The sequence below is a fragment of the Physella acuta genome, unplaced genomic scaffold, assembly GCF_028476545.2.
Source record: "Physella acuta isolate Inbredline_101_S28 unplaced genomic scaffold, ASM2847654v3 ptg000070l, whole genome shotgun sequence".
Lineage (NCBI taxonomy): Eukaryota > Metazoa > Mollusca > Gastropoda > Physidae > Physella > Physella acuta.
In genome coordinates this window covers 503,168-511,280 of record NW_026731590.1, presented here as the reverse complement: position 1 = coordinate 511,280, position 8,113 = coordinate 503,168, and positions in this window count along the sequence as shown.

Here is an 8,113-nt window from a genome sequence, read left to right as displayed (position 1 = left end):
CTAACTTGATATCCTAAATAATTTATGGAGCTTTTACAAAAATCACTTTTGTGTAAATTAACAGTGAAATTAACATCAGACAATTTCTTGAACAGTCTAGATAACTAATATGTTCATCAAAAGAATCTGAATATACAACAATGTCATCTATATATGCATCACATGTATCAATATCAGCGACAATAGAGTTTACTACTCGTTGGAATGTCTGCCCAGCATTTTTCTTTCCAAAAGTCACGTGTTTTGTACCTATAGAAACCATTTGGAGTTACAAATGTTGATATGTCCTTGGCACAGTCTGACAAAGGAATTTGCCAGTAACCAGATAATAAGCCAATGTTTTAAATTACTTTGGATTGATCAATCTTGTCAATAACATCTTCTATTCGGGGTAAATGGTAGGAATCCGGCTTAGTAAGGGCATTGTCTTTCCTAAAGTCAGTGACAAATCTGAATGTGCCCGAATGCGACGAACGCCCGAATGGACACTTGCCCGAATGCAAGTGTAATATTATTTATTTTCTAATATTAACATTTTTCGGCAAACGGCCTTCTGGCAAGTGTCCATTCGGGCATTTGTCGCACTCGGGCAAGTGTCCATTCGGGCATTTGTCGCATTCGGGCAAGTGTCCATTTGGGAAATCGGCCTTCGGACAAACGGCATTTGGGCAAGTGTATTTCGGGAATTTGTCGTAGACCCCTGTGTACTAGCTGCTTGAGGGGAGAAAACATTATGCGCTAGTGTGCGCACAACCTCTCTGTTGTCTCGCTGTCTCTGGGACCGAAGATAACAATGCTTTATGTAGTGGCCAGGTTTCTTGCAGTATCTGTATACCACTGGTTGCCTGGCTGGGTATCTTGGCTTCTTTAGAGACTGGGGAGACTTCAGAGATTGGCCAGCAGGAGGACTGTTGCCAACGAGGGGGAGTACTGGGTTGAGCCGATTGCTGGACACTGGTGGTTTCTTGTGGACCAGAGTATATGTGTCCACCGACTATGCAGCTTTTTAATGTCAGAAATCCTAGTATCTAGGATATGTAGACGAACTTCTTCGGATAGGGAATTGATGAATTCTTCACGCAGAATCAGAGACTCGAGTTGTTCAAAATATCTGACCTCTTCTGAATGGAGCCAGCTAGAGAAAACTTTCTCCTTTTCAAACAAATACTCCACATATGACTGACTAGGCTGCTTCCTGAGCTCTCGGAATTTCTGCCTATAAGCCTCAGGAGTAAGCTTGTAGGCTTGACTAGCCCATAATTGGCTTGGACATTCCGAGAGAGAGCATTGTATACACTAGCAGCTTTCCCTGTTAGTACTGTACTCAGTAAGGTTGTGGTAGAACTCTAAGGCAATCCACATGCCTTGGCTAAATTCTCAAAGAATTAAAAAATACAACCAGATCTACTTCACTAAACTTTAGGACTAGCTTTCCGAACTTAGCAATCACCTGACTTACTGACAACTCCGTCTATTATACTAAAATCATTCGTTACTAGTAAAATTACGGCGTGAGTTGGTGTATATTTTAGGTCTCCAAAATCTAAAGCGATGACGGAATGACTGACACACTACTTGTCCGCTTATATTTTAGACTAGCCGTCCAGGGCAGGCCCTCTGTGCAGCATATACCCGGCATGGACGTTTGATAAATAAAAACATAATCCTAACCCCAACACTAACTTTAAATTTAACAATAACCTAAACCAACCAAAACACAAAACAAACATAACACATATATAACACGGACGCAAACTAAAACTAAAACACAAACATAAACACAAACACCATCGCGATTACAAAAGCAATCACAAACACAAAAGCAAACACCATTGCAAACGCAATCATAAATACAAACTCAAATACAAAAGCAAACCTAAACGCAAACAATAAGCACAAATTTAACTGCAAGCATATACACATAGTACCCACAGTATAGGCGCTAAATCGCACCCTGTCGAGGTGCCGGTGGAACCACTTGATACATTTTAGTAAATGACTACGATACCTCATCTTATTGAGCTCACTAAACATAGGCGCCATAGAACTCACGGGAAGGTCCGGAGGGCCAAATATCACCCTGTCTGGGAACAACCGGTTTCAATCTAGTTAAGGACTATATTTACTTTTCTTATCCATAGTTGATCGCACTCTTGAAAGCGAAGTTTGCATCATAGCGCCCACGGGATAGCCCCTTTGCCAAATCGCACCCTGCCGGGGACCCGGCGGACATGCCTAGTTCCAATGAGTGAACAACTATAATACTCCCAACTTTTCCGCAAACGGAAAGATAGAAGTAAGCATAGAGGACATTTAAGAACGGCCTTTAAACTGTTATTGATTAAAATAATAATTAGTAAACAGTACGTTCAGTGTATAAAAAAATAAAAGGCATATTTAAAATATCCGTGTTTTACCTACCATATTGCATTTAGTTAATTCATGCATTTTATTTTATAATATGGGGGGTGGGGGAAGGATATACAGCGACCCGATCCCCCTCTTCGGATGGACATACACCAACCCTACACTCCGTGGAACATACACCACTTCTCCGCATTCCTACACCACCCATCTTGTAATAGTTCAGTAAACGTTTATTTCTGAAATAACTAAAAGTTTTTCTTGAATTAAATTTTATCTCATCCATTCAAAGCATAGTCCGTTAATGCCAGAAATTAAAAATGATGCAGTGATATTAATTTTTTTGGACCGCCGAAATGGAAATTTAGTCCACGTAGCTCAGAATAAACTCTACACTATCTTATATGCTCAAAGTTTCTCAAAAATAATTTAAAATAAACAGCACTTAATGAAGTTAATTATTATCTAACAATCAAGGACGTGCCTCCCCTCCCCACTCGTAAGATTAATATCATGATAAAGCAATTTCTGTCACGTAGCACATCACATTACGACGGACGTATATGGTTAAGTGTACATTCCTAACTGTAAAAACTCTAAAGTGGCTTAATTTGAGAGAAAAAATCCTAATGAAACATTTTACATTATTTTTTTAAACGTTGTAACTATTAAGGATAACTTGAGCGTAAATTTGAACTACGAACTTCTAGACTGGATTCGGTGCAGACTGTCTGCTACTGCGATCAATGCTGCAAATAAGAATGATAATCCTTTGCTACAAGTGAGAAAAGAACATTGCTATCAATGTTTCCATAGTACTAGATGTTATGATGCATGTTCAGTGAGCATAGATCGGTGCGAGTGAATATATGTGCGCGCGTATGTTGAACGAATGGAGACGTGACCTAGTGACGTAGAAGATAGAAAGATCGTTGTTACTATAGGATGAAATCTAGGAGTTAGGGGCTAGATTTTGAAGAACTAGGTTCGGGTTATGCTGTTGATGTAGACTGATGTAGCAATGTTTGAATAAAGACTAAAGAAGAAAGAATTAGTATCCTGTTAAAATATTGTTATGTCTGTTACTAAGTTTTTACAAGCTTTTAGTTAGTACACAATGTCTATGGGATTGTGTCAAATCTTGTAACTAAAGATTAAACAATTTCTAATGTAGCGATTTCGTTCGAATTTTCTAAATTGTATACCTTTGTCTTCTATGACTACGCATAAATACCCAGATTTCGAGCGAATGACAAAAAGTGGGTGGAAAACCATTATAATAATATTTAAAATACACTGAAAATAGGAAAGTAAACTAACTTATTTTTTAAAATAAAAGCTCAAATCTATAATAGAACTAGTGAGCGGTTAAAGATTTGATTAAAGAAACCAAGTTTGTTGTATTTTCTTATTTTCAGTGCGTTTAAATCTTATATCTTACAAAATTTTTAAAATAAGTTTCAGTTTGATTTCCTGCCATAACCTTTGCATAAAGAGAAGCTTTTTTGTGTTCTTCTAAGCCTAGTAGTTTAATTAATTAATTGGGAAATGAACAAAACTAAACAGAATACAAACACAACACAAACACAACACAAACACAACACAAACACAACATAAACACAGCACAACACAACACAAACACAAACACGACACAAACACAACACAAACAAAAATACAATGCAAACAACAAAACACAAACGCAACACACACACACAAAAGACAACACTCATAACATAAACACAACTTAAATGCATAAATAAACGCATAGTGCTAACAGTCTAGCCCAGGGGTCGGCAACATTTTGAGACAGAAGAGCCAAAAGTTACAATTTACAAAATCTCCCACCTTTTAAAGAGCCACTAACCTTTTAGCTTCAATATTATTATCTTTGATTAGGATTAGGTGCATATATATATATATATATATATATATATATATATATATATATATATATATATATATATATATATATATATATATATATATATATATATATATATATATGTGTGTGTGTGTGTGTGTGTGTGTGTGTGTGTAGGTGTGTGTTTGTGTCTGATTGTCTTTTATACATTACTACACCTTTCATTCGATCTTCATGAAAATTTGAAACGTTTTTGAGAATATCCCTTGGGAGGTATTTGCAAAAAAATGTGAAATTCGTAGGGGTGGCGCCCCGGCAGGGAGTTATTTGGTTTATAAAAATAAAAGTCGATTGCGGAATGACACCGTTCATCCGATCGTCATGGAACTTTTGAGAAAAAAAGAGAATACGCCCGAGTAGATTTCTGCGAAAAAAATTCTAATGGGCAGCGCCCGGGAGAGTGCGATTTTCGTCAATACATGGTTTGGCGCCCAGTAGTGGTACTACTATATTCAGCAGCAAAGCTGCAACAGGCGCAGCCGCCGGCACTTCGTCGATTGCGAGACCCGAAGAGCCTGCGAGCACTATGGCGCCTACGTTCGTTTTTAAAATAGGCTATACACTAAAGACACGATGGGCAACAAGAATCGTTGACTTTATTGAATCAGGCGCTCCTTCCGGCGCTTTTGGCGCTGTGAGCTTACCTGTGAGCTCTATGGCGCCTACGTTCATTTGCGATACAATAGGTTGCTATAGTCGCTCACTAAATCGAATCAGGCGCGTCTTCCAGCGTCTGTGCAGGGTGCAATTTGGCGCTATCCCTCGGGCACTACGTGCCTAGTTTGGTTTTAAGTAGCACCCTTCAATATTGTAAATGCGGCACACGACACACGATGATTAAACCGTGCTAGGGCTGTACGTGGCGCCCCTGCGATTTTGTAATCGGGTTCACAAGATTTGACACAATCCCATAGACATTGTGTACTTACTAAAAGCTTGTAAAAACTTGGTAACACTTTCCGTCCCCTACACTTAGGCGTTGAGTGATTAACGGTGATATCACGGTGAGTGATTAACCTACACTCAAGGCTTTCATTCAGCACTCCCCATGGCAAGCTGGGTTGTGGTGTTGGTCAACCCGTGCCCCGATAAATATGATCCAAACACAGGCATTGTTTACAATTAAATAACTCAGTTTTAGAAAACAAGGAAGTACATTGAAAAATGGAGTAACGAAATATTCTAATAGAATAGCGAGTATTTGTTGTTTATATTTATTATTATATAGTTCAGTACCGAGGGTTGCAGACTAATATTTTTATGAGTTAAAAAAAAATTATTAATATTTGTGCATGGAACTGAAGAGCCGCACCTCGATGTCCAGCCGCAGGTTGCCGACCCCTGGTCTAGCCCGTAGCGCCAAATCGCACCCTGTCCGAGCACTCTCGGACACGCCTGATTCAGTGAATAACTATAAAACCCCAGCTTGTCCGAAAACCAAAAGATAGAATAATAATTAGTAAACAGTACGTTCAGTGTATAAAATAAATAAAAGGCAGTATTTACAATATCCGTGTTTTACCTACCATATTGCATTTAGTTAATTCATGCATTTTATTTTCAGTACTTTAAATTTTAAAATAAAGTTTCATGACTAAAACCATTCCGCACCTATAATATTCCAACAATAATGTCCTCTTACACGTCTGCAGAGTCTGCATTCACATTTTGCTAATTATATTATTCTAAAAATAATTCACTCTTGGAGATTTTGCACTCACATTTTTTGTTAGCGTTAGTTGAATTTATTTTCAAATTACCTCCCTTGAAAAATTACAAAACAGTTTAATTAATTAGTTTTTATATATTAAATATTTTCTTTACGTTATGCGAAATAGTAAAAACAGTGGCAACTATAAAATAAATTTAAATCGATTCATAAACAAACCCTACCCTATCACTTATAATGCAAGTAAAAAGCACGACATGTGATGTGTTTACTTTTATGGTTCCAAAATCAATAGCGGTGAAGTAATGACGGACTGACACACTACCACCTGCGTTATATTATAGATTAAAGGGGGAGTGATCTCCCTTAAGGCTAGGTACTGCAGAACGTACCGATTTTACAAAGTTGTATTTAACTTGCACAAAAAAAACATGAAAAAAGCGCGTATAATAGCGCATTAAATAGCACTTTAAATAGACCAATTTTAATTAAATTAAGTTAAAATTTGATGTAAGATTGCATTGTCATCTGGTCATGACCAACGTGGTAAGTTTGAAACGAATAGGTCAGTTAGAAGTGCTCGAAATTTCGCTTGGCAGTTTCTATCTAAGACAGCTGACAGAGGAAGCAAGTTAAATAAAAGCTTGTAAAAACGTGTTAACAACAACCGTTTATATAATAATATGCACTACACATGAGAACATAAATGATATTCTTTAATTATAATGATGAGCTGCTATTTAAATAACTACAAATAGGTAATTACTTGGTAAATGACTTCTTTAATCTTATTAAACGTATTCAATACTTAATAGTGTCCCACTCATTTTTCATTATAGTTATTTAAATAGTGGGGCATTGTAATATATATTTAAAAATCACTTATTTTCACCTTTTTAGTGCATCATTACATTAGAACTTGTCGGTTTTTTTTGTTAAAATCGATTTAAAAATTTCAGGTACATTAAAACTTTTAATACAAAAGAATTGCATAACTAAAACAATTGTAGACCAAATGAACAGGACAAATGTACGTACAATAGTGCGGCAAATATTATTTTATATAGGAATTATTTATTAATTGTTTAAAAATGTATTATGCATCCAATTAAGTCGAATTTGATGTTATATTGCTTAGTCATCTGGTTCTGACACACGGACCAAATTTGTAACTATTCATTCAGTTAGAAATGGTTAAAATTTTCGCTCGTTGAAACTTGACAAAAAAAATTACATAAAAACTTTTTAATAACAGGCTTTTATGTTAAAATGCAAAAAAAAACAAAAACAAAAGAAGAGCCTAAATAATTTTCTTTACATATGTATATAATAGTTACTACTATTTAAATTACTATTATGAAAAGCGAGGGTCACTATATCATATACTGGATACCTTTATTAATATTTAGGAATAGACCCACGTTTTTCTTTATAGAAATTTAAAAAACTGTGTAGTATCTACTGTAAAAAGCTCAAACGATCTCTGTATGTATGTATTTTTTTATGTAGTGTCCGCCCCCCCCCCCTCCACCGAAGTAAGTCTACCGCCCCCTCCCTCCCCCCCCCCCCCGAAAATTTCAAGTGCCCCTTCCCCCCCCCCCCCCCGAAGAAAAAAGTCTGTAAGAAACACTGGTTCTTAGTCAAAAAGTTTTCAGGTGCAAATATATAAATGTTTCTATTAGATGTTACGTCTAAAATTTAGGCACTATGATTTTTTTACATTAAGACCCGTACACTTAAACATATCCTCCCAGTCTTATTTTGTCGTGCAGCATAATAGACGATGCTTTATCATGTTGTTAACCCTACCGGATGGGGCGGAGGGCCACATCATTGTTTGCTAGATGATAATAGCCAATGTATTTAATGTAAACGTCATTTCCTTTTAGAAACGATGGGAATGTAAGATAGTTTACTTAGGATTTATGTAATTAAACGGCTAAGATTAGAGATTTCAAAACTTTCCTGCTACAATAACAAAACCAAAATATTTATATCAGTAAATCAGTTTTTCTTTCTGGCTTTAAAACTTGATAATGGAACAGAAATAATTGAGAAATTTATAATTTACATTAAAAAAATGCCAGTAACGAAATTTAAAATTTGTAGAAGTTCAATTCCACGGTCGCAATGGCGGAAAGTGAAAGTGGTTGCAAATG